Below are 26,832 nucleotides of genomic sequence, written 5' to 3' on the forward strand. Positions count from 1 at the left end.
TTAAATGGACTTCGGGGGATGGTAGAGAACAGAAAGCCATGGAGGAAGGTTGCCATGGGGTCACAATGGGTCGGACATGACTTCGCAATTAACAACAAATCATTTGTTAATATTTTAAAATATGTTCTTCTCATACAAATACAAGAAATCTTGTTCTAGGGAGGCAAGAGGCAAAAGATTAGGGTAAGTTGCCAAATGATGTGTAGGAGGCTGAGCCCGAGGGAGGGTCAAACACGTCATAAGTCATGAGTCCCTGCATGCCCACAAGAGATCTAAGTCCAGTTCGACTTGAATTTCTTTCTTAATTCCCACACATTCCCTTAACAGTCACTTGGCCAGATTCTTGTAGAGAGCTAAACTTGTAATAACTCTTTATACTCATTTGAACTGCCTGAAACTCCTGATTTCCTTGGCGCTTGACATGGTGTTACAATGCAAGTAGTCCTCAATTTACAAGTGGTCACTTAGCTAATGTTTCAAGTTTAGACAGACCCCCCCACCCCAAAAGATATTTACAACACAGTTCTGAAATTCTAATCACCAACCCCCTACCCCATTTCAGGTGGTCAGCAACCAGTTCACATTTGCAGTATCCCATAGTCATGTGATGGTAATCTACAATGATTTGTTGAAAACTCTGTTTTACTTCTGATTTTTAACAAAAATGCTTTTTAACAAAAAAAAACCATAACAAATATGGATTTGCTTAATAAGTACCATGACTTAATGACCATGGTGGTTCACTTAAGGACAACCACAAAATAGGTCGTATAATCATGTCAGTCATGTGATGACCCATTTTAAACTTTACAATTTACAACTATAATGGGCAGGCTAAGATAACCTGTGCATATGTCCAGATAATCACACAAATGATATATTTCAGACAAGTTATATGATTATGTCTTGATATACATGCCTTTAAAACTTGTATCAACTTCTACATTCATGCCTGGCTGTGTGCAAAACCAGTGTTCCTCATAATGCAGCTGGTCTTCTGAAACAAAAGAATCAACCCATTCCTGAAGTAATTAATAGGATTCCTGAACAGTCATTCATACAATAGTCATTCATACAGTTACAGATTAACAGAGTTGGAAGGGACCTTGTTTGTCAGCTAGTTCAAACCCCCACCCACCCAAGCAGAAGACACTACGCCATTTCTGACATATGGCAATCCAATCTTTTCTTGGAAGCTTCCAGTGATGACACTCCCACAACTTCTGAAAGCAAGCTGTTCCATTGGTTATGAATGGACAAAGATGAAAGTGTGGAACCTTTTCTTCTAAAATATCTCCACAACCTGACGTCACTTTCTGCTTTGGGGAAACTCCTGGGTAATTCCTGCTACTGCTACATTTCTTCCACAAGTTGCTTCATCTCCAAACCATACTGAAAGAGATCAGTACTTGCAAAACATTCAAAGGAAAATAAGAATCTGAAACCACCATAAGAGATCACTATAGCTACATGTTGCGATAACAGTGACCCACACATTGCTTATCTCAATATGTTTCTATTCAACATCAAGAGGCTGCTATTCAAATTATACTTCTCCATGAAAAATTGTACTGCAAAATTCCTTGCTGCTAACTACCAATTCCTTTTCTGGCAGGATTCCTCCACATATTCTTAGCAGTCCTTTTAGATTGATACCATGCTTTTTTTCGTTGTAGATCAAATCAGCATTCCTCTGGCTCCACTCATAATTAATGTGAAGTTGGAGATTGGGGGAGGGAGACTTCCCCCAATATTTGAATTTGTGGGGATCTGCTTTCCTACTTGCTCAGTTTTCCTAATTTGTGGCTCAAATTAGCACAAGGCCCTGCTCAGAAGCTGCAAGTAATCTTCAATGCACAACCAAAATTTCCATTGTTAAGCAAGTTGGTTGTTAAATGAATTATACTCAATTTTGGATTGTTTTTGACCTGGTTTTTAAGCAAATCACTGCAGTTGTTAAGTGAATCTCATAATCATTATATGAAATCAACTTCTGCCCATTGACTTTGCTTGTCAAAAGTTAGCTGCGAAGGACACAAGTGGCAATCCCACAACCCTGAGATGCTAAAACATAGTAAATATATACTGGTTGCCAAGTACCAAAATTTTGGATACTGTAAAAATTTTAAGTGCAAGGACTGGTCACAAATCACTTTTTTCAATGTGGTTATAATGTAGAACAGTTGCTAAATAAATGTTGGAACTCAAATGTTACTCATATTGCAACCTACTTATCAGCTGTGGGATTCACTTACCTTTCCTACCGGTTCGCAAATGTGAACAAGCGCAGAAGGTTGCGCATTACATCCAGGGGAATGGAGTCTCCCGCAGCCACCGCTACTGGTTCACCCAAACCAGAGAGAATCAGCTGAATACCACCTCTGTTACTTATGTTAAGAGATGAACTAACAACCTTAACAGAACCTTAACAAAATGCTAGGCCTTCAAACTTTGAAACTAATCCTATGAAGGTCAATACTGCCTTTTTTTGTAAAGTTCCAGTAACAGAATTTTGCAAGTCTGAATGTATTTCCTCCCATCCCTCCCTTTTTCTTTGTGTGAAGGAGTGATGGGCCAATTTGAGATGTTTACTCATATTTGAGCCTTGGCCTGGGTTCAGGCCACCTTTATCTGACCGCTATCTTGGTAGCCACTCTTCCGCCTGCCATTCAAGGCCATTTCCTCTGCTCTCTGCACAAAACTTAGCACTTTTAGTGACTTTCTAATTAGTTTCACAATAATTTGTAATAATTTGTCCATCTTAATTTCTCGGCTTATAGAAACAGGTTCTACTAAACTATTGTCCTTTCCTAGTTCTCAGCCTTTAGGCACACTTTCTTCTGCAATTGGTGGGAGCAATTTAAAGAATGTCTGGGTGCAAACTGTTAGCAATTAATAGCAGAACACCAAAATTAGCAGAAGCTTTTTAATAGAATTAAAGAAATGGCACTCTTGCAGCAGAATAGCTCCTCTTGTAAAGACCACTCTGGGGTTTTCTTTTTAATGTCCAAAATAACAAACCTCTCCTGAAACATGGGGAATGAGAATAATAGCATTTAGCAATAGCATTAGATTTATATACCACTTCACAGTGCTTTACCGCCCTCTCTAAGTGGTTTACCAAGTCAGCATATTGTCCCCAGCAATCTGGGTTCTCATTTTACCCACCTTGGAAGGATGGAAGGCTGAGCCTAGTGCGATTTGAAGTGCTGAAGTGCAGCTAGCAGTCAGCTGAAGTAGCCTGCGGTACAGCATTCTAACCACTGCACTACCTTGGCTCAACTTTGTCTTTTATGTGGAGTGACAGCAATAATTTTTTGTTTGTTTGTTTCTTCAGAAGCTATGGAAGCTCATGGGTACAAAACTGTTTTGAGTCCTGCTTCTTTGCCCTTTCCAATCCACAGGCATGATGGAAAGACTATGTATGAAGGGGCTCATGACTGTCTGCTTTTAGCAGAATGCTACTCCTAAAGTTAAGCAAAGTGGAACCAAATTTGATTTGACCAAAGTTGCTAGCCAAAGAAAGATGAGGTTTGCAAATGGCCAGAAAGTTCCTCCAACCATCCCTATTGGAGAGGCAGCTGGGCATATGTTTGGCATTTGCTTTCCTCCTTGTCTTGGTCATGTGATCCATAGTGTAATATATGCAGGCTATCCTGCCCTTCCCAGTGCTCACATACGCATATACAAACAGCACACAAAAAGATATACACACCATCTAACTTTCTTAAAGAAGAAAACAGAGGCACAGGAAACTGTTAATAGAGTCAGGATTAGAATGCTTTGCTTGAATTGAATGTTGGAAAGGAATTGTATCATGAGGCTCAAGATTTTCTCCATCCATATGTCTGTCAGCAGGACCCTCTTTTTTTTTCAAAACCTAAGCAGATGTCAAGAGAAGATCCAGTTTGAAAATGGGTCAGATCAGTCCAGGGGCTGTGGAGAATAATGTTTCTGGAAATCTTCCCCAAAGCACATCAGTGGCAGAAGGAGTTGGGCAGCAGCTCACAGGATTGGCATCTCCTTCGTTCTAAACACCCTCTTTTCCTCCTGTTCTTGTCTCCCCAAAATATGTCTATAATTAAATAGATTTGAAAGTTTTCCAAAAACTATGCTCTGCCTTCTTTCCCTAAAGTGATTTGCTCTCCCGTCCGTCAGATTGAGGGAGAAGAGATTGGCTCTCTGTGAAGTGAAGGCAGTGGTGGGTTTTCAAAATTTTTAGAACCTCTTCTGTAGGTGTGGCCTGCTTTGTGGGAGTGGCTTGCTGGCCATGTGACTGGATAGGAGTGTCGTGCTGGCCATGTGACCAGATGGGAGTGGCTTGCCAGCCATGTAACTGGGTGGGTGTGGCCAACTTGTAAAATGTGGTGAAACTCACTTAACAATGCTCTTCCTTAGCAATCAAATTTTGGCTCGGAAACTCTGGCATTTGAAGCATACAAGTCTTAAAGCTGTCAAATTACAAGACCCTTGCACCCCTAACCTTTTAGAAAAAACGCAGGTGTGTTCAAACTTGACAACTTTAAGACCTGTGGACTTCAACTCCCAGAATTCCTCCTCTCGCTCTTCATCTTGATAATGTGCGGACGGGCAGAGGGAGGGAGCTGGACCCGGTTCTAAATGGCATGGTAGATGTGTGGAACCTCTTCTATAGAAGAGGATAGAACTGGCAGGAACCCACCCCTGAGTGAAGGCAAGGAACCTCTTCAAGCTGGACTGATGAAGGGGATAAGCAAAAGAGTTTTGTGGAAGTGCCTTTAAGACTTCTTTTTTCTCATCATGCCAAGGGAAAGGAAACAAACTCTTTGAGGACTATTATACCTGGATCACTAATCTTGCTTTCTTGTTGGGCTGGCTGCATGAACCACATTCATTAACCCGCATTTCAAATTATCTTTTTTGAAAACATCTCTTTTAACATATAGCAATAAAATATGATCGTTGTCTTTATCATGATGATGATAATGATGATGATGGTGATTTTAATTTTAAAGTCACCACTGGGGAAAATCCACCTGATATTCTTTTATAAAATGACCCTCAGTCATTTTCTATCTTGCTTGAGTTGTTTCTATCTTTGTTTCAGCACATCTGTATCTTTTTGTCCTTTTTCTCCTCTACTTAACAGTGCGCACATCTTGCATTAGTCAGTGTTATTTCGAGTCAATAAACAAGGGCAAATAAGAAAATACATTTTTTCTGCCTCCAGAATCCAATGGATATTCATTTCAATGCATCTGGCCTGGGTAACTTAGCAATGCATTAGTCTGAGGAATTAAAACACATCCTCCTCCATCCATCTCCAAATACATTAACCCCCCACAGATTTAATCCTGCCAAGTGATTAGGAACAAGTACGCACTGATTTCATTTTTTTTCCATTTCAAGATGAATTTACCAAGTTTGCAATTCCCAAATCAGCTTTACTTGTCAGGTCCTTGATTATAATCGTTGTTTATGTAGGCAAACAAAAGGGACACCAATAGCAGAAAACTTTGACAAGAATCCCACAGCTCTGAGGGCAAGGTACTGTGGACAAGATGTGCGAACCCTGCATTGTTCTGAAATGATGGATGGAACAATTTGAATTAGCTTAAGAAGATCCTGCTAATAACAGAATATAGCTTTGTTACAAATAACATGGCTCTAAAACAACTAAGAGCATAAGCACTATCGTAACAATGAATAGCAATAGCACTTAGACTTATATACCACTTCACAGTGCTTTTACTGCCCTCTCTAAGGGGTTTACAGAGTCAGCATATTGCCCCCAACAATCTGGGTCCCCATTTTACTGACCTCAGAAGGATGGAAGGCTGAATCAACCTTGAGCTTGGTGGGATTCGATCTGCCAAACTGCTGGCAGCTAGCAGTCAGCAGAAGTAGCCTGCAGTGCTGCACTCTAACCACTGTGCCATCGTAGCTCTGAAAGAAATAGAAGGGGGGGGGAATGTATTTTTCTCTTGATAGAAAGTTTTCAGCAAAAAATAATCACTTGTGCTATTGTCCAAAATCAGAATAATTTGACTTTTCTGGGTCCCTTTTTTATTCTTTTCAGATCTGCTGAAGGAAGAGAAGGAAAAGGAGAATGAGAAGATTTTCTACTATAAACTCTGTTGTTATTAAATGTAAAGGATGAGATGTCCATTAATTCTGAACTTTGGTTCACTTGAGACCCTTTACAATCTTGCTTCTTTTCTCACTAAAGATGTTATCACTTTAAACCTGCAAAATAGCATTTTCAAATAAGAATCACTCATCTGCATCAACCAATGAGAAAGGACTAGAAGGCAAAACAGAGAGTAAGCATGAAAGACACATGGCATGTTAATTCAAACCTGCAAGCCATAGGTTTCTATGACAGTCTTCACAATCTGATGTCCTAGGGATGCATTTTCCACTGTTCTCAAGCAGCATAACCTTTGATCCTAACATCTATGAATTCTGAGAATTACTGCAGTGCATATACATCTGGAAGGTGCCAGGTTGGGGAAAGCTGTTGTTGACAATAATCCTAGCTCAGAAGTTGCAGCCACCACTTTTTGCAGCTGTCATGTTGCATTGAAGCCAGCTATTTCTCCAGATACATATTTATTTTCTGAGTTGATCTGGGAAACATCTTCCATATTAAATTTCCTACCATGCCTCATATTTGCCATGATGCTATGGGAATTTGACAGTGCATCCAATTCCCAAAGCCAGCCAATGCTGGCAGGTATAGAGAATAAAATTGGCACTGAACAAAATGCATACTTTGTAACATATTTTAAGCAATGCATTGGATTTGCTTCGCCATTTCTCAATAGTTGTCTTCTTAAGTAAACAGTCACTGTATTTTTATCATATTCTCAATGTCATGCCTGCAAGTCATCTTTTCTTTTTTGGACTTCAGGTCTGCCACACTTTCTACTGTGGGAAAATGGGAGGAGGGATTATATGGCATTGGGGAACATGTAGCCATAACAACATTCTTCTTAGAAAGCCAGGGTCATCTTTGTCTCTGCACCTGGCCAGAACTGGGTGGGAGGAATCTGTCTTTGTGACAGAGGAAGATTGGACCATGTGATGAACTTGTGGGTGTTGGGTCAGGATCTCGAACTTTCAATTGTGTGTGGAAACCTTAAAGCTTTCAGATTCGGGTTTTCCCAGATGTGCCAACATGGCTCTTTTAATAAAGTGGAACTTTGAGGAATCTCTTGCCTCAGACTCTGATTTTATATTGGATGCTATTTGGAACCCTGATACTCAGGCTGTTTGAAAAGTGATTCAGAATTCTTTAAAATCTGAGCTTACTTTGTCACTGGTCATGATAGACACACTGCTGACATTTCTGTCTTTATTACACTTATTTCCATTATTCTGAAATCCACCTGATTATCCATACTTCCCAATTTGGAGGGAAAAACATTGAAATAAGAATAAGGAACTTATTCTTTTGAGTATTAATTGAGCAAATTATATTACTCTACATCATACTCTGCAGATCCCCAAAGAGATGATTATGCAATGAAGGACAGGACATTTGTATGCACACACATGGATGTATCTTGGCCTCATTATAATTAAATAATTGCAGGAATTCTACATTTTACACATGAAAAATTACCCAAATATTTTTAAGACAAATTACAAAAGCAAATATTATTTCATTAAATTAATTGGGTATTGGCAAAAAAAAGGGAGACGCTGAGAATAGGTTGTTATACAAATGTTTTCAAAAAAATAATTAATTACATAAATAAAAATGCAGAAGTTGGATGTCTCCATCTAATTCTTGAGCACTTAATTCTTTGTGTTAGACAAATAGATGTTAGGTAACAGATTGCAGATTTAACAAAATGCCCCATCTATAGTGGTAGATGTCATAACATTAAGAATGCTACTGGGCTGAACCTCAAAAATCTTCCTGATTAATTGTGGGTGGTACATGTACCACTAAATTTGGCCTTTAAATTCTAAATCATTTTAATTTTAGAAAATTCTCTACAATTCTCTGCAGGAAATGAGCATTATTTCTTGAGAAACCTAAAAGACCTTACTTCATACAACATCTACATACTTTTTAAAATCCATGTGAAATTATTGGTCTGGAAATTAACAGACCAAATCCTGTAGCAAATGTCTTGATTATATTTGCTAGTTAACATTTGATTATTTACAGTGTCTACATTTTCATTCTTCTCTGTGGGAAGTATCAAGTGTCTAATTTACAGATGGTTCTTACAATTACTTTTCTAGGACATTTCCCTTACCATGAAGCATTATTGGCACATAAATAAAAGGCCACACATTTTATTAAATGAAAGAAAAGAACAGAAAGCTAAGAAAGCTTGGGGAGGATGGGAGTACTTGAGACTTTATTTGCACAGATTTGGATTGTAGTTTGATTATCTGTTCCAAGGATTTTCTATGTCTATAACTATTTGATACTAAAAAAAAGATACTCTAATAATTATAATTCTTAAAAGAATGGGACAAGTTGTAAAATATTTTTAGACATGAACTTCAGATTACTGTTTATATTAGAAATTGGTCCCAAATCTTAAAAAATCGGGCAAATGTTCCATTAAAGGAATTGGATGAAAACTGACTCATTAACTAAAAGAAAAATTATTGGCATCCTTTTTCTCTGGCTGTGATTTCAAGGCAGGGCAGACAGCAAAATCCATTTTTTATGTACATCTGGAGCCAACTGCTATTTGAAGAAGTTTTCTTCCAGAACTTCAGACTTAGTGGACAATCCAGATGGTCAGTATTACTCTTAAAACATGCAAGTAATGATTAAATTATAAGCAAAATAAGACCACTTAAAAAAGGGCAACTTTTTGCCCCAGTACAAAAAAAAACTTTAAAAAACACTTAAAATGTCAAAAAGGAGAACTTTTAAAACCTATAGTCAAATGAAAAAACAGCCTAAGTTGTACTCGATAGCCATAGTATATAGTGATGCTCATATAATAATATATAGTGATATATGACTTTAAGGATCCAGTCTGTCAGGATTGCATTGGGTGTCTACCATATGTAGATTGCCCTGACATTGAATGTTAAAAAATGTATGTATGTATGTATGTGTATGTATGTATGTGTATGTGTATATGTGTGTGTGTGTGTATGTGTGTGTGTGTGTGTGTGTGTGTGTGTATGTATGTATGTATGTATAGCAATATAGTAGCAATAGCAATAAATAGTTAATGAGTCAGTTTTCATCCAGTTCCTTTAATGGAACATTTGTATGTATTGAATTTTGTATATATATTGAATTTTTCTTTTTCTTTCTTTTATTTTCTTGTCCCTTTCCATCACTGTTTTATTTTGTATTAAACTAATTATTTAATAATAATTTAAAATAAGTATTCCTAAAAATCTATATAGTAACAATTGGGGGGGGGGTGAGAGACAGAGGGAGGGAGACAGAGGGGAAGAGGGAGGGAGGAGAAATCTGCTCCCAGAAAGGGATTTTTATGAAGTTGGAACAAACTACTATTTGCTGTTTTCATCTGTTGATCATTGTTGTTTTTTGTATCTGTACCTGATTTATGAAAACAGACATACCTAGGAATAGGGTTATCTTCTGGTTCTGTGGGATCACAGAATCATATAACAATGTAAGGGGCCATTTAATTCATTGCATCCATCTCTCTGCACAGTGCAGCACCCTTACACTAAAATCTCTCTAAATGGCCCATTTCAAATCTAGCTGTATTCACCCTTAGAACCTAAAAATTAGAAGAAGGGAAATACACTTTGGAAGAACATAATATATTCTTTTGTATTTGCAAAGCCTTGCTCCTTCTTTATTTCTTCTTGTTTATCAATGACCTGAAATATGAAGAGAGTTACTTACATATATTAATTAATTACTTACTCTTGTTGCCTGCAATGGCCCATAACCTTCACCACATACCCTAGATTGAAAAGGAATTGATGGGTAAACCTGGATTGGAAATAGGGGCAGATGGAACAACACAAACACCTCCCAAATTCCAACTGTGCATTATGCAAAGATGAACACCCTGCATGCTGATTGGTTGATCTAACTATCTGTTCTGTGCTTTGCTGTTTGAATGCCCTCTAACCAGAACATTAAATGGAACACCTATCTCTGAATGACAGGTGTATGACAGTTCCCTTCCTTGCAGTGCTGGAGAAATCTATTCGACTCTTTTTTTGTGTCATTGTTCTACAGACATGATTTCCCCCCCCCTCTTCCCCTCCCATTGAGCCTCATTCTTTTATAAAAAAAAGTGTGCTGGGGCTTATTTAGCAGTTATAGCTGAGGTGTATAATAGATGATACCGGAAGCCCAGAGAACTTGGGCATCAATTCCTATATGAACCCCTTTTTGTTCTTTCATCCTTCTTCTGTTTTTCCAAGTAGCAAACTAAATAAATAGACAACAATCTTGAGGTTACGTTTCACTACATGATGTTAGAATTAAATCTTAAACCTTTCCTTGTTTACGTAGGGCAAAATTTGTAGATATTTGTTAAGCAGGTGTGTCCACAGAGAGAAAAGTCAAGACTGTCTTAACTGTCCCCTATCTACTACTGGTTTACACACACACACACACACACACACACACACACACACACACACACACACACAAACACACACAAACTTAAGTATATTGTATATATACACACATATCTATTCTTGAATATTTGAATCTATATCAGTGTGTGTGTGTGCGCGCGCACGTAAGATGCTGAGCTTGTCAATCAGAAAGGTCAGCAGTTCGGCAGTTCGAATCCCTAGTGCCATGTAACAGAGTGAGCTCCCATTACTTGTCCAAGCTTCTGCCAAACTAGCAGTTCAAAAGCATGTGCAAATGCAAGAATAATAGGGGCCACTTTGGTGGGAAGGTAACAGTGTTCTGTGCGCCTTTGGTGTTTAGTCATGCTGGCCACATGACCACAGACAGCGCTATCTTCAGACAGCGCTATCTCTTTGACTTTGCAACGGAGATGAGCACTGCCCCTAGAGTTGGAAATGAGTAGCACATATGTGCGAAGGGAACCTTTACCTTTACGTTTACCTTACATCTTTATCTACACCATAAGAATTATGAGAATCTTGCTTGTTTCCACTTTATATAAAATGATTTCTTGCTATATTACATGCAAAAGTAAAGGGCTAAATTGTCTGGTTCAATTAAAAGATACATTTTCAAACTGCTTGTAACTGATAAATTAACTTACTCTCATTTGTGGGAAAGTGGATATCCGCTACAGACATTTTAGGGAAGGAAAGATGGGTGGATTCTATGTTGTGCATAAGAACAATTACAAAAGAGGAAATCATTTCTAGTTTAGCGTCATTTATGTGAAACTTGGGAGGTTACAATATCTTGTCATGTTCCCCTGCCCAGAATGGTTATTTATATGTCAAGGTCTAAACAGAAAAAAAAATTAAAAAAGAAAGAAAGAAAATAAATCCTGTTCTATAAGAATTATATTCTCTCTCTTAACTGGCTAGAATCCTGGATTCACATTTTGAGAATTTATAATTTTCACTGTTCTGATGAGGATAGGCAGGGTCATCTTTTGATGTTCAGTAGGAAAAAAGATTGCTGGAGTGTCATAACCCTTGTTGAACTTTGGAAGAATTAAGACAAATTAGAATTAAAGTAGGTAATATGTCCTTTCACAAATAGACATGGATCTGTGATCAAAGATTAATGCCAAAGAGAGAATTGTTTCATCATCTCAAGAACTCCTGTTTAATTCTGATGTAAAATGTGGCCACCTTGGCTACCTTTGTTTTTTGAAGTTGTGTAAATGAGGAGGAAAATGTAGGCCGTACAAAGAAGGTAAATGTTATTCAAAAGTGATGTTTACTGATTTCCTTAGGATTTGTTGAATTAGTACCTGAGTATCAGAAAAAGTGTTGTGAGTCAGACCAAAGACCCACTTAGTCCAGCATCTCATCTCATACAAAGCCAACTAGATACAATCTCTAAGTCCACATAATGGAAAAATGGTAGCCTTTTATTGTTGTTGCCAATTAGCTGTTAGAGATAGTCCTTGAGTTGTTATAACAGCACTGAAAAAAGTGACATAGCTGCTTCTCACAACCATTGCAGCATTCCATGGTCACAGGCAACTGGCATGTATTTATGATAGTTGCATTGTTATTTGCAACTGGGCTCAAGTGATCATTATTTGCAAACTCCCAACCAGCTTCTGAAAATCAAAGTCAAAGCCAGATTCACTAAACAACTATATAATTTGCTTAACAACCATGGCAAAAAAAACCTCGTAAAATGGGGTAACATTGATTCAACAATTGCCTTACTTAACAATAGAAATTTTGAGATCCGTTTTGATGGTAAGTTAAGATTGCCTATAGATATTCTTCCTGTGATACACAAAACACTCTACATCCATCAAGAATTGCAACTATTGATAGCATGGTCAGATCCTCACTGAATATGTCCAGTCCCCTTTTAAGATCATTTAAATTGGTAGCCGTCGCCTGATGGCAGCAAATATATTTTATTCTCATTCTCTCTCTCCCTCTCTCCCTCTCTCCCTCTCTCCCTCTCTCCCTCTCTCCCTCTCTCCCTCTCTCTCTCTCTCTCTCTCTCTCTCTCTCTCTCACACACACACACACACACACACACATTCATGTACAATTATCTATGCCAAACCTGGACATTTTACAGCCCCCGGGCCACATCCAGCGCTTTGGCTGTTCTTATCCAGCCCACATGAAGTGAATTGGAAATTAGAAATCTAATGTAAATATGGACGCCATTTACATTATTGGCATGAGAAGCCATGTTATGTTTGGCTCTGCCCAGTCACTATGTGCTCCTTCAATCAGCTGGTGGTTGATGTAAGTTGAGAAGAAAAAGCACTTCTATGCTCCTGTGCAGCTCTCACTCCTCACCTGGAGGAGTTGAGGTGACCAAGTTTGAGGACATCAATTCAGGTTACATTGTGGTTTGGCTCTCCACAACAGTCCAGTTTCTCATGTGGCTTCTTGGAAAAATTAATTGTCCACCCTTTATGGTGAATCTATGGCACGCATGCCACATATGGCATGCAGAACCCTTTCTGTGGACATGTGAGCCGTCCCCCCAGCTCAGCTCTAACCTGCACACCTCCCAGGTCTTTCTTCCTGGGATTTTTGGATCTTTCCTCTGGGGATTTTCAGGTGGTGGGATGTATGTGGGACACATGCGCATATGAGCGGGGCGGGGAGTTGTGCGTGCATACAGGGGTAAAGGGGAACACGGGGGTGTGAGTTCCCCCCGCAGCCCATTTATGATCACAGGAGACTGCAAGGAGGTCCAAAACAGGCTGCATGCATGGGGCATGGGGATGTCAAGCATGCATGGCATTATGGGTGCACTTTCGTGGGCATGTGCTTTCAGTATGCAATGACAAAAAGGTTAGCCATTGATCTATACTATAAGATATTTTTATAGGTCTATGCATTTCTTTTTAAGCCATCTTCACTTCAAGTCAAACTTTCTTCAAATCATCCTACAATATCTCAAATGTAGTCTAGTCACCTGCAACTGGCAAAGAATGCTGGGTAGATATGGTTTATCATCACCCATTGAAATACTCATCTGACTATTACATATACACAGACCTGGATGCACTGTATATTTGAGAATTCATACCATTGCAGCTGTTCTGATTAAAAATAGAGAAACCCATCTCCTCTGAGACCTTCCTCTTGAAATCACCTCCATCCACCACAGCTATAACACAATGCGGTTTTGAAACTAAATTGAAATTTCTGATGTGAGCAAAGTTGTCACATTTTGCTGAAATGGACAATAAATGAAGGGCTGGATGCCCCTGAGATTTCCGCTGTATAAAAGGTCACTTTCTTAAAGTGCAGAAAAAAACATTTTACAACGTATTCCAGCAGCAAAACCCTGTAATACCAAGAGGAAAATTGTTGATCTAGTTATAGATAGTTGTCCCTGTAACCTCTGAAAGAAAAGGACAACTGGATTATCAGCGCACCAAAATTGCACACATAAAATGAGCATTGCACTTTCATTTTTCCAAGTCTTATCAGCTACAGAGAGAACATCTGGAAACTAGCCAGTGCATAAGCTCTAGAAAAAGGATTTGGAACTGCCAATTTGAGCTTTAATTGCTCATGGAGATTACCCAAAGGTATATCCCTTCTTTACCAAAGGGCCAGTTTCTTCATTCCAGTTCATTGTTAATACAGGATTAAGTAGGAACAGCATTAAGCACACAAATATATTTAATAAATACATGCATAAACAAGGCACATACACCAAACTATGTGGAGAGTATGTTGCTATCCCTTAAACAGGCCACTTAATGGAAATTAGTGGACATTGTTCAAAGCTCAGTCTCTAAGAAAACAGAAAGTTCTCTGTCTAATGCTGCGGTTGGGTGACATGTACCCCCCCCCAAAAAAAATATTCCTCCCCTTTCCCTTTTTTGCAATCTCTAAAGATCTATGCAACTATGATGATGACTGTTAGTAGAAAAAATGACATGCATAACTGAGCCTTTTTATACGTTCCTAGTCATCATCAGTTACTGAAGATGTTAGGTAAAGGTAAATGTTCCCCTCACACATTTTTGCTAGTTGTTCCTAACTCTAGAAGACGGTGCTCATCTCTGTTTCAAAGCCAAAGAGCCAGCACTGTCCGAAGATGTCTCTGTGGTCATGTGACCTGCATGACTAAGCGCAGAAGGTGCACGGAACCCTGTTACCTTCACACCAAAGATGGTTCCTATTTTTCTACTTGCATTTTTAGGTTTTCGAACTGCTACCCTGTTTCCCCAAAAATAAGACCTCCCAGATAATAAGCCCAATTGGGCTTTTGAGCACATGTGCTAAAATAAGCCCTCCCCCCAAAAATAAGCCCTCTCCGAAAATAGCAGAAACCATGAGGTGACCACGCCAGCCACTTCCTGCACCTCAAAAATAATAAGACCTCTCCGAAACTAAGTCCAAGCACTTATTTCAGCGGGTCAAAAGAAAATAAGACCCTATTTTGGGGAAAACACGGTAGGTTGGCAGAAGCTGGGACAAGTAACAGAAGTTCACCCCATTATGCCCTGCTAGGGATTTGAACCGCCAAACTGCCGACCTTTCTGATCGATAATCTCAGCATCTTAGCCACTGAGCCATGTCTAAAACACCACGTCTGAAACACCACTGAGGATATTACCTACTCATATAATGAAACATCTGCAAATAAACAATTAAGCTCCGAGGGCATCAAGAGTTCACCCCTGAGCTATAGATATTTTCTCTATTGAAAGTGTCTTTATTATGTTATGTCCAAGCTATGAAAAGTCTTTCCTTTTCTTCTGCTGTCAGGAAAGGAGTCAAGGCATTCTTCAGCCAGGTCACTCAACTCCCCAGTGTTCTTCCTCCTGTTTATCCTAACAGCCTAAAATTGATCCTGAGAATGTTTATATCCTTAACAATAAGGAAGCAGGAAGAATGTCCCCAGAATTTGATTTGGATACAACATAAAGTGGATTTCTGATTTTGATGCCAGAATCAGATCTTTGGACATCACAGAACAAATTGTTACTTTAAAGTATAACTTATTGTTCCTGACGAAGGAGCAGTTAATGAATGTGAATCCATGTTTTTAACTGAATTGCTTCTGGCCATGTGCAAAGTACTTTATTGCAACTATAGTAATTGGTCCCTTAATGTTTGACATTAAAGGGAAACAAAGAATTCTGCCTTGTAAAATTTTGCAAGAAGACTTGAATTCAAAGCTTACTAATTTTTGCCTGAGGACACTCTGTCCTTCTGAATTATGAAAAACTGGAGCAAAACATGTTTTTTATTTCCTGCTTTTTTAGAAAAATTGCTACATCATTTTCTAACTTTGGAATTGTGAGCCATAACTCAATGAACAAAAACACAGAAGACGTGATTGCATTATCAAAGGGTTTTAGTACAATTACACAGCATTCTAAATATCTGTTCTAATTATATTCCATTCCACAAAAGTAATAGCCCTCCAAAAAAACCCAGTCAGAATAATTTTTCACTGCCAATTTTGAGAAAAGAAGGTGAAAAGGTGCTTTTCAGATTATTTTATAAAAGTCTGGCTAAACTTCCTATAATTAAAGTGCCACACCACCTGAGAAATAAACTAGAAAAAGGCTTACAATTAAATCTTATTTGAAGTAGTTGGCTTTAGCCCATCTCCTGCAAATCTGTGCTTCACTTCTTTACTCATTATTTGGTTTCTTGGAATTTAGAATGAATGAATAGCAAGGATATTATACTTGTTCCGTATGGGTGTGTGTGTGTGTGTGTGTGTGTGTGTGTGAGAGAGAGAGAGAGAGAGAGAGAGAGAGAGAGAGAGAGAGGGAGGGAGGGAGGGAGGGAGGGAGAGAGAGAGAGAGAGACTGAGAGAGAGAAACTGAGAGAGAGAGAGAATGAGAAAATTGATGAAGACTTCTCTTCCTTCATACCTACTCATATATTATTCACCTACACACACGTCCAAATAAGTAAACACACATATGTGAGAGGGATGCAGTGGCTCAGTGGCTAAGACACTGAGCTTGCCGATCAGAAAGATTGACAGTTCAGCGGTTTGAATTTCTAGTGCTGCGTAATGGAGTCAGCTCCCATTATTTGTGCCAGCTTCTGCCAACCTAGCAGTTTGATAGCATGTAAAAATGCAAGTAGAAAAATAGAAATCACCTTTGTGGGAAGGTAACAGTGTTCCCTGAGCTTTCAACGTTTAGTCATGCCAGCCACATGATCACGGAGACATTTTTGGACAGCGCTAGCTCTGTCTTCACAAGAAAACGGCCAGTGGCGGGCATTTGCTAATCTCCATAGGCAAAGAGAAGACACATCCATACTTGCTACCTAGCACATTGTTGGAACTTCCATAGGGTTTCCTAGAATGGGAAGACTTAAAGAGTTGGATCCATTTGAGCAAGAACAAATAAATAGTAAAGGATATGAATTTAAATAGGAAAGAAAGTGGGGGAAAGGTATGCTGTACATATATAACACTAAGGGAAGGGGGAAAAATATAATATAATTGAAGTGAAAAAAAAGGATATGCTTTTGTGAAATAGAGCTGATAAATACATTCATGGAAATGATAGCATTGGTAAAATTTTGAATAAAGTATTAAGCTGTTCAACATATTGAATAAATATGATTCTGGTCTGTGTATATGTGTGTAGTATGTGTGTGATATGAATGAAAGGTGGGAGTGAGATGAGAGAGTAAAGAAAAATGATTAAACCATTTAGAAATCCAAGAACAAATGAGAATAGTGAGCATCTTTTTGAAAAGTTCTCTTTCTTTCAAATTCATTCATACATATACATGGCAAATGGATAAATATAAATATGTAAGCATGGTAGATTTGACTCATTATAATAAAAGGTTAAGAATAGGTATGTCAACAGGAAGGAATTTTTAAAAATACAAGATTATGGTTGGGACCATACATTATTGTTGCCATCTTGACTTTGGGTTACCTACTAGTAAAAGGCTTGAAGGACGGAGAAGTAAAAGATAATGATGTAGCAGTTATTTTGTATTTGTCATTTTCTCCTAGGCCTCCACAGCATGTGAAGTTGTGTCTTGCAGTATCTTCTTCTGCCTGGGTTCATCAGAGCTGACCCACAACTGTTATTGATACAACTGAAAAATGGCCTCTGACAGGTTTTTATGGGAAAGAAGATCCATCATAATGAGAACACTGCCACAAAAAAAAAACCTTTCCCTAATTGTGCTCAGTTTTACCTCTCGAATTTGGAAATGCTAGAGAAGCTGAGACAATGAGAAATCAGCTTTGGAAGGCTTTATTCCACTTCAAATGAGAACTATAACATTTTCCATGTTGCTTCTGTGAATAGATTTATTCTCCTACTTGGATCATCATGCGTCTTTCTCACAACTCAGCTGCTTTCCTGAGGTTTCTATTGTCATTATTTCTCTGAGCTGTTGTTTATGATCACAGTGAGATGAAAGCAGACCAAGGACTTTGATATGGTCCTAGAAAGATTCCACCTGAGTTCTGGTGATTAAGAAAGACAAGTCAGACTGCTCTCTACCACTGCACTGGTTTATGAACAAAAAAAATCAAAAGCCTATCAGAGGGATCATTCAAGTTATCAAATATGAGGAAGAAGTGAAGGGATGTTAACACCGCATAGCCCATCCTCAGTATGACATGAATGATATATGCCCCTCCCTTAAGCACTTTATACATATAGTACAAGCAATTAAAGGGAATAATTTTTGACTATTTCTGTACAGATGCCATTCCTATAAATAAAATGTCTGGCCTGAAGTAACTCAATTGGTTAACCAGATCAGTTTCAATTTATTCAATTCACTTATATTGTGGGGGATCCATTGAACCAATTTGGGATCCAGGATTTTGTGAAAATAGGTTAGATCGGTATTCAGGTTAATCAAATGAAATCAGCCACTGAGTAGTTGGATGCTTAAAGAATAGGCTAATTCAATTTGTGTTTTGTTTTAAAGTAATTACTTTAATAATACTGAGTCAGTAATTAGCAGCTCCCGGAGATATAGCTAGGCTACTGACATAATTATTTTTCTTTAGGAATTCACATTGCATTCAAAAGAACACACTTGCTTACACTTCAAAGGCAAAGTAATGATATGGTTGCATTTTGCAAAGTCTAGGAATCTAGATTTCTCTGCATGTGTCTCCCAACATTTATATCCTGAATTTCTTTCTCTTGCTGTTTCATCCTAGCAGACTGCTAGCAACCAATTTCTTATCCTAGCCTCCTGATTATACCACTGCATTTATATTAAGGTCTGGTTTCTTGGTGTTTTTTTTCCAGCTTTGGATCAATTTGGGATCCAGGATTTTACGGAAATAGGTTAGGTCGGTATTTGGGTTAATCAAATGAAATCAGCCATTGAATAACAAGTAGAGGATACAGCCATTGATCTTTAGACTCTTATGAATGAGAACTTTGGAGGAAGGATAATTCTCCTGGTCCCTACACAATTGGTTCATCCAGATTCAGCATTTGAAATTATCTGATGGACCGACACTTTTCATCCAAGGCATTCAAAACCAATCATTTAAAAACAGCCCCCAAAATTATTGGCACCATTGATTTCAAGGAGAACAATGGAGAGAACAATGACACATAGTAGGTATGTATATATGTATACGTACCAGGGCCTGAAGAAGGAACTGGAGAGGATGTGGAAAGTAAAAGCCAAAAAGGTCCGAGGTGGTAGGAGCACTCAAGGCTATGACTCCTAATCTGGGGAAATGGCCCCAACAGATCCCAAGATCAACATCAGACCTCTCTGTCTAGATTCAGAGTGAAGGGCTAGGAACAGTTAAGACCTTGCGCAGAACTTACACAAACTAATAGAAGATGTGAGATTGAGGAAGACACAATCAGGGTCAGAAGGGAACTTTTACATATACATTAGTTAGTTTTGTTGACCCAAAAAACACAGAAAAAAATGTAGACCTGAAGTGCAATGCACATACACACAGACAGACACACACAGACAAACACATAAGCATGACTTGATTTCTGCATTCAACAGTAAATAGACAACAGAAAACATTCTATGTTCTCTGTAATAAAATACATAGTGTGTGTGTGTGTACATACATACATACATACATACATTCATTCATTCATTCATACATACATACATACATACATACATCTTTCATGTTTATATAGCTTCCCATCTCACAAAAATGACTCTGGGCAGTATACAATAAACCCCTAATTAAAACAACAGTTAAAAATCATTAAATGCAAATATGAATTAAACCATGGGAGAACAGACAGGCATCCTATACACATTATAACCATAAAATAAATGGACCTAGCTGTGTTGTGCTTCTGAACTTACGCTATAAGCAAATTCCTTAGTACTCGTGAAGTCTCTGGAGAGTCAAGGTTTATTGCCATATTTGGTGTGGTCTCATCCTGTGAGTGAGAGAAAAATTCAGGAAAATTAAATGAGTGCTCTGACTCCAGACCTTTTGGACTTCCAATAATGCCTTGATTATGAAACATTGCCTTCATTATCTAGAAGAAAAGGACCTCTGTAAGCACTTGGCGCTTTGCAGCAGCTGTTACAAGCCTACTAACAGTAGCCCCAAAGGCAAGATCGGAGAAATACTTAAGATCAATATATTGTCAAATGATAAGATCTGTGAAATACTTAAATTAGCATAAAGCCTACATTGGGAATTCCAGATCATTTTGAGAATTTTTTTCTCCAGCTGCTACCTTCCGGTAATCACATCTACAAGATGTTGGGAGTGCTAATATAATTTGGAACATGAAATGGAAACTCCTTCAACCTCTATACCATTATGTTTTGTTACGTATGTCTATAAATTGGTGAGCCATTACTATAGCAAGCACAGTATTTAAAGTGTTGGATTAGGAGTAGAGACAGCTTCAAATCAAATCCCTATTCAGCCATGGATGCTCATAGGTGACCCTGCGTCAGTCACTCTTGCTTTCTGTGTACAACTTTCCCTGTAGGGTTATTGCAAAGATAAAAGGGGAAGGGATTGCATTGGGATGTCCTGCCTTAAATTCCTGGGGAAAGGATAGGATATAAATCTAATAAATCAATCAAAATGGTCAGCTGCTAAACAAGTACTAATCCATTCTTGAAACATGGAGAAAGGATGAGAAACTGGAAATGGCATCTTTGCTCAGGTTTGTAGAAAGTTTGAATTATTCTGAATTACGGAAGAACAATATTAGTACAGGACACACCGGTCACCATAAATTATATTCCCTTAAAGATTTGGGAGTAACACATGTGTTCCAGATTGCTATCCGGTTTTCCGGGCTCCAACAACAATCTAAATTAAACACAAAAGATGAAAATGCTTGTCAGGAAATCAGCCCCCTTGGACCAGAAATGTTTCCTTTTGGTTTCTATGATTTTAGCTGGCCCATTTCTTTTCCTAGGATTGGATGTCTTGCCTAATTCAGTGTTGTTGTGCTTTGGCTTCTTGTGTTGCAAATTAAAATCAACAATGAATAATGATTTAATCAAACAGACTACAGGAGCAGAACAAAATGCATGCCTAAAATGACTCCGTTAATATAATTTGGGTTCCGCTGGTTAGCCAGATTAAAATGGGGGAAGCATCCCGGGTTGATTTGTATATTTCAATGTATAATGAGTGGTAAGAGATGTTGGACAACAAAATCCTAAGAGGAATTTAGGCAAACAAAGCAAACAAAAGAACCAGAATTTCTTTAAATGGATTTTTCCAAAGGATTCTTATTGCACATACTAAAAATCTAGCATAGTCCTCTGCAGGGGGAGCAAATAATGTCACATGCATTATGATATTATGCAAATGATGCAACTTGTGTTTTGTAGTTGTGAAAATTATACAATGTGGACTGTATCATTTACATGGTAATGTCATGATGGACATGATTACATGTATAAGGCACCAAAGTGATACTCTCTTCCAGGTAAGGCTGATTGTATGATATGCAAAATGACAAATGCTTTTACAAGGAGGTACAATACTTCAGGTAATATTATCCTGAGACTTAAAATATAATAAAACACATTTATGCCTTTGTGATAAAGGTTTGCAAAAAGGGACTGCATTTTATTGTGGTGGGATATGTGTGTGTGTGTGTGTGTGCGCGTGCGCGTGTGTATTTGTGCTTATAAATAAATAAATCAGCACAAATACACAAATGTAACAAAGGCAACAGTAAAAATATTGGGTTTCTGTCTGGATGGTCTCTTGTGACGAGCCAATGGACAGAGAATGGAAGTAGTGATCTTCCTCCCATATTTGGGCATACCGAGGGTTGTAACTTTATATTTAATTGGTTGATTTATATCTCACCTTCATTATTTTCAAGGCAATGAATACATCGAATACACCTTCCTCCTCCCATTTTCCCCACAACAACAATTCTGTGAGGTAGGTTAGGCTGAGAGATAGTCATGGCCCAAAAATCACCTACCTGGCTTTCATGGCATCAATCAAATATATCCAAACATTGGCCAGAAAAGCTCATTCTTCATCTATTTCAAAAAGATAATTGATCTGGTAGTTAACTAAAATTCAGTTGGGAGGCTGTTCCCTAAAATAGTCACTTTCCCTGGGGAACAATTCTGTGACCACCCACTTGCTTCATTTTACATAAGAGAGAATTATCAGTGGGTTCTCCCAGGTTGATCTTACTGAGTGGGTCAATTAAGGTTAGAAGAAAGAATTGAATATATAATTTGCCCAAGCTATAAAGGGCTATATCAGACAAAAAATAAAAAGATAATATACTCAAGCTGCTCCCACAGGGAAATTTGGAGAGTACTAGGTCTAGAGATGGTCACTCAAAAAAGAGGATTCAGTAGGCCTCTTTCAAAACAGCAAAAAATACTGCCTCCTATGGACCGTAAACCATAGATCCAATTCAGTTTGTAACATCTTTCATTCCCACAAAGGAATCAAGAGAATCAAAGCTGTAAATAGCAAAATCATACTTGATAATAGGCTTCATCAGAGTCCACAGCCAAGAGATAGCCCAAATAAAATAGCTAAACATTGTTCCCATCACCTCTATTGGGGATTGAAGTATCTGGTAAACCCAAGCTACTTCTCTGGCAAAATATTATGCAGATTTTTTTTGTGGGTTTTATTATTTTCAATTACAAAAATAAACATTTTATCTTTCCTTATGCAATGTGTCATCTGGGTACAAACATCTCTGTGCAACATCATTCCTCATTTACATCTTTCACATTCATATTGACGTTATTTCCCTAAGTTTAGTATTATAATATAGTGAGCATTTAAACATTATCAAACTCACCATTTTTCTTCTTAATATCTTGTAGTAATAATATATCAACATTGCACATCTTATTCTTGATATTATGCAGATTGTTGCCAGTGGCCAAGATGGAACATTGGTCCTATCTGAACATTCTTCTCAGCATGGCACAGGATGGTCCAGAAGTGGGTTGTTTAATCCTTATTTGCCCAAGAGACTAAGTCAGATTTGAAGCCATGCCTCCAAATTCCCCTGCTGACTTCCAATCCTGATGAGGTGCAGCTCCAAATAGAGAAACAAAAGAAGAGCAGGCCTTGCCCACAGCATTAATAGCCTCGGGGACCCGGACCTAATTAAATAAAAAACAAGGGAGGGATCTGGACCGTCCTGCACCCTCTGAGAACATTCAGGTAGGACCAACATTCCTTCTCCAGCTGATGATGCAGGAGGGTCCAAAAGTGGGATATACCAAAGCAGCAGTCCTTAGGGTGGGAACTCACTGGTCCGTGGTACCTGAAGGAGCATGAACTCCATGAAGCACCCTCCAATCAAATGATGCCTTGGCAGACACAAAGGCATCTAATCTATAGTGCTTAATAAAAGGTGATAAGAAACCTACATCACTGCCTTGCAAATATTCCCAATAGGTGCCTGAGTGTTCCACGCAGCTGTGGTAGCCACACTTCTAGTTGAATGTGCTGTTTTCCCCTGTGGCATCGGCTTACCTCGAGCCTCATAGGCTTGGGCAATTCAAGCCCTTAACCCCTGCCCAATGGTAGAGGGGGACCCCCTTGACCCTATAGCAGAAGACTGAAAGGAGATAAACAGCGCCTCCGTCTTCCTGGAGGATGCTATCCTCTTTATGTAAATACAGAGAGCCCTCAGCACATCCAACTTGTACCATGATTTCTCCTTTCTATAAATGGGTTTGGGGCAAAAATCCAGGAGAATTAACTCTGGGGCCCTATGAAAATAGGAATTTATCTTGCAGATAAAAGCCGGATCAAGCCTCAGCATGACCGTGTTAAGATGGAAAATACAAAGGTTCTCCCTAACAGAGAGAGCACCCAGTTCAGAAATCCTCCTTGCAAATGCAATGGCCACCAAGACCACCTTTAAGGTAAGGAATTGCAAGGAAATGATTCTCAGAGGTTCAAAGGGGAAATCCACAAGAGCCAGGAGGACCATGGACAGATCCCAAGATGGGAACTGTGAACTACTGGGGGCCAGAGGTTAGCCGCCCCTTTTAGAAATCTCTTCACCACCGGATGATGACCCAGACCCTCCTGACCATCCAGCACCAGGACAATGGACAGGGCTGAGACTTGTCTCCAGAGCGTGTTATGGGACAATCCCCTTTCCAACCTGTCCTGGAGAAATTCCAGGATATTACGCAGCGAGGGACGTTTGGGGTCCAGGTGCACCTTACGGCACTAATCACAAAAGGTGGACCACATGGCGTTGTAAAACCTGGTCATGGCTGGGTGTTTAGAAGCCACAATGGTCCATATCACCCGCGAGGAGAACCTCGGCTTCCTCCAGATTTCCCTTTCAAATACCAGGCGGTCAGCTGGAGCCACTGAGGCTCCAGATGGACCAAGACCCCCTGGCAAAGGGAGATCTTCTCTTGCGGGATCCTCCAAGGTTTGGCAATGGGCAGACCTAAGAGATCTGTGAACCAAGGACTGTGTGGCCAGTACGGGGCAACCATGATTACCTCTGCCCCTTCCATCACTATCTTCTCCAACACCTCTGGGATCAGTGGAAGTGGGGGAAATGCATAAAGCAAGCCCCAGCTTCCTCCTCCGTTCCTTCCCCCGATCTCAGCAGTTTCCTTCTCCTCCGTTCCTTCCCCCTTCCCCAGCTCGCCCCGGCTTCCTCCTCCGTTCCTTCCCCCGATCTCAGCAGTTTCCTTCTCCTCCGTTCCTTCCCCCTTCCCCAGCTCGCCCCGGCTTCCTCCTCCGTTCCTTCCCCCGATCTCAGCAGTTTCCTTCTCCTCCGTTCCTTCCCCCTTCCCCAGCTCGCCCCGGCTTCCTCCTCCGTTCCTTCCCCCGATCTCAGCAGTTTCCTTCTCCCTTACTCGTCGCGGGTTATATAAGTGCGCGGGGTATACGGAAAATATTTTACACGATCTTGAAAACCTGCGGGTTATTCGCGTGGGCCGGTTATTTGCGTGAAAATACGGTAAATAGTGATGTAATCTGATGGGAACTGTTCTGAGGTGAGCTGCTACAGCTGCCAGGACCTTCATGAAAGTCCTGGGAGTCGAAGCCAGTCCAAAGCGAAGAGCCCTATATTGGTAATGGAGGTTCCACCACAAAACCGCAAAGCCCTTATCCGCGCCGACATAATCGCGGAGGGCAAATCCACGCCGTTCGAAGCGCTAAGGAAAAACGCGACCCTACCACGATGACATAATCGCGGAGGGCAAATCCGCGCCTTCCGAAGCACTCAGCACCCTAAACCTAACCCTAAACCTAACCCTAAACCTAACCCTAAAACTAACCCCAAACCTAACCCTAAACCTAACCCTAAACCTAACCCTAAACCTAACCCTAACACTAAAGCAAACCCCTAAACCTAATCCTAACCCTTACCTTAATTTAAATTGGCTTTCTGCCGCCGCGCTGTTCTAAAGCGCCCTTCTGTCGCCGCACTGTTGTCGCGGCGGTGATGACATCGTGGCTTTAGCGACGCGGTTTTATCACCGCTATTTTGATGAGTGCGGTTTTGTCGTGCCATGGGTAATGGGTACCAGCGTAGGAAAACCTAAGAAACTTCCTGTGTTCGGGGAAAATTGATATATGAAGGTAAGCCTCCATCAAATCAATGGAAACTAAGAAGTCACCTTCCCTGAATGGAACAAAGGGAAGCCATCTTAAACTGTTTGTATACTAGGTAGCAGTTCAACCTTTTAAAGTCAAGAATTGCCCTCCATCCCCCAGACGACTTCGGTACCACAAAAAGGTTAGAATAAAAACCCCTGCCACAGTCCTCCTGTGGAACCAATTTGACCACATGGATCTCCACCAGATGGTCCATCGCTTGGTTCATGTACTGTCTCTTAAGTGCACACTTGGAGGATGTGAACATACAAAAAGAATTCGGGGAGACGGAATAGAATTCTAGTCATAGGCCAAATTTTACCATATTAAGGACCCAGAAATCTGATGTAATGCTCTCCCACCGGTCAGCAAACAACGCCAATTGACCACCAATGGGAGCCGCCCAAGCCCGCTCATTTATTCCGGCAGAAGGGGCACCCACCCACTCCTGAAAGGGCTGCTTACTCGGGGGCTGAAATCATGACCTATCTCCGTAGGAAGATCTATCCTGCCCCTTGTCCTGATGTGGCTGAAAACTTCTAGGTTGATAATGATAGTCCATATAGGGTGCCCTGCGTGTATAAGGTGTGTACTTGTACTCCTGCTTCTTAGTCGTGGCAGGCAAAACCTTATGTTTGTTCTTATCCTCAATAAGAATTGAGTCCAGAGCCCCACCAAACAGCTTCTTCTCCGCATATGGGCCTGCCGCTAGCTTTCACTTCACCTTGGCATCTGCCTGCCAATTCCGGAGCCACACCATCCGCCCAGCTGAAACAAATGAGGAAAGAGCCCTGAAGGCAACTTAGTAGCGTTCAAGGTTGCATCAGCCAAAAACTGGGTTTCAGCAATGATCTTGGTGATGTCTTGAAGCAGCCTCACATCGTCTGCCAGAACACACTTCTTCATCTGTTCAAGCCACATCAGTGTGGCGCGATTGAAGAAAGACGCAGAGGAAGGGGCCTCAATCGCCCATGTTGCCGCCAGGAAGGTCTTACGCAATTGTTGTTGTTGTTTATTAGTTTTGAATGCCGCCCACTCCCGAAGGACTCCGGGTGGCTCACAATAAAATAGGGAAAGGGGAATAAATAAGACAATACAAAAAATAAAAAATGCACAACATTCACAATTGAAACGGGGCTGGATATCTCAACAGCCCCCAGCCTGTCAGAACAGCTAGGACTTGGTAGCTTTATGGAAGGCTGGGAGGG

General features: G+C 39.8%; 1 long non-coding RNA gene across 2 annotated transcripts in view; it reads right to left on the reverse strand.

The window, feature by feature from the left end:
* LOC106537916 (uncharacterized) overlaps nucleotides 1-26,832 on the reverse strand; it is a 120,287-nt gene that overhangs the window by 16,454 nt on the left and 77,001 nt on the right. The window contains exons 3-5 of one of the 2 annotated variants that reach the window (XR_001312685.2): nucleotides 19,879-19,955; nucleotides 5,800-5,925; nucleotides 629-997 (exon numbers count right to left, since the gene is read on the reverse strand). This is a non-coding gene — a long non-coding RNA (uncharacterized LOC106537916). Of the gene's footprint in view, nucleotides 1-628; nucleotides 998-5,799; nucleotides 5,926-19,878; nucleotides 19,956-26,832 lie in introns of those variants that run through there. The other variant, XR_015696236.1, reaches the window with a different exon arrangement.

The sequence above is a fragment of the Thamnophis sirtalis genome, unplaced genomic scaffold (genome assembly GCF_051295495.1).
Source record: "Thamnophis sirtalis isolate CommonGarterSnake01/CBP01778 unplaced genomic scaffold, rThaSir2_p1.2 scaffold_4, whole genome shotgun sequence".
Lineage (NCBI taxonomy): Eukaryota > Metazoa > Chordata > Lepidosauria > Squamata > Natricidae > Thamnophis > Thamnophis sirtalis.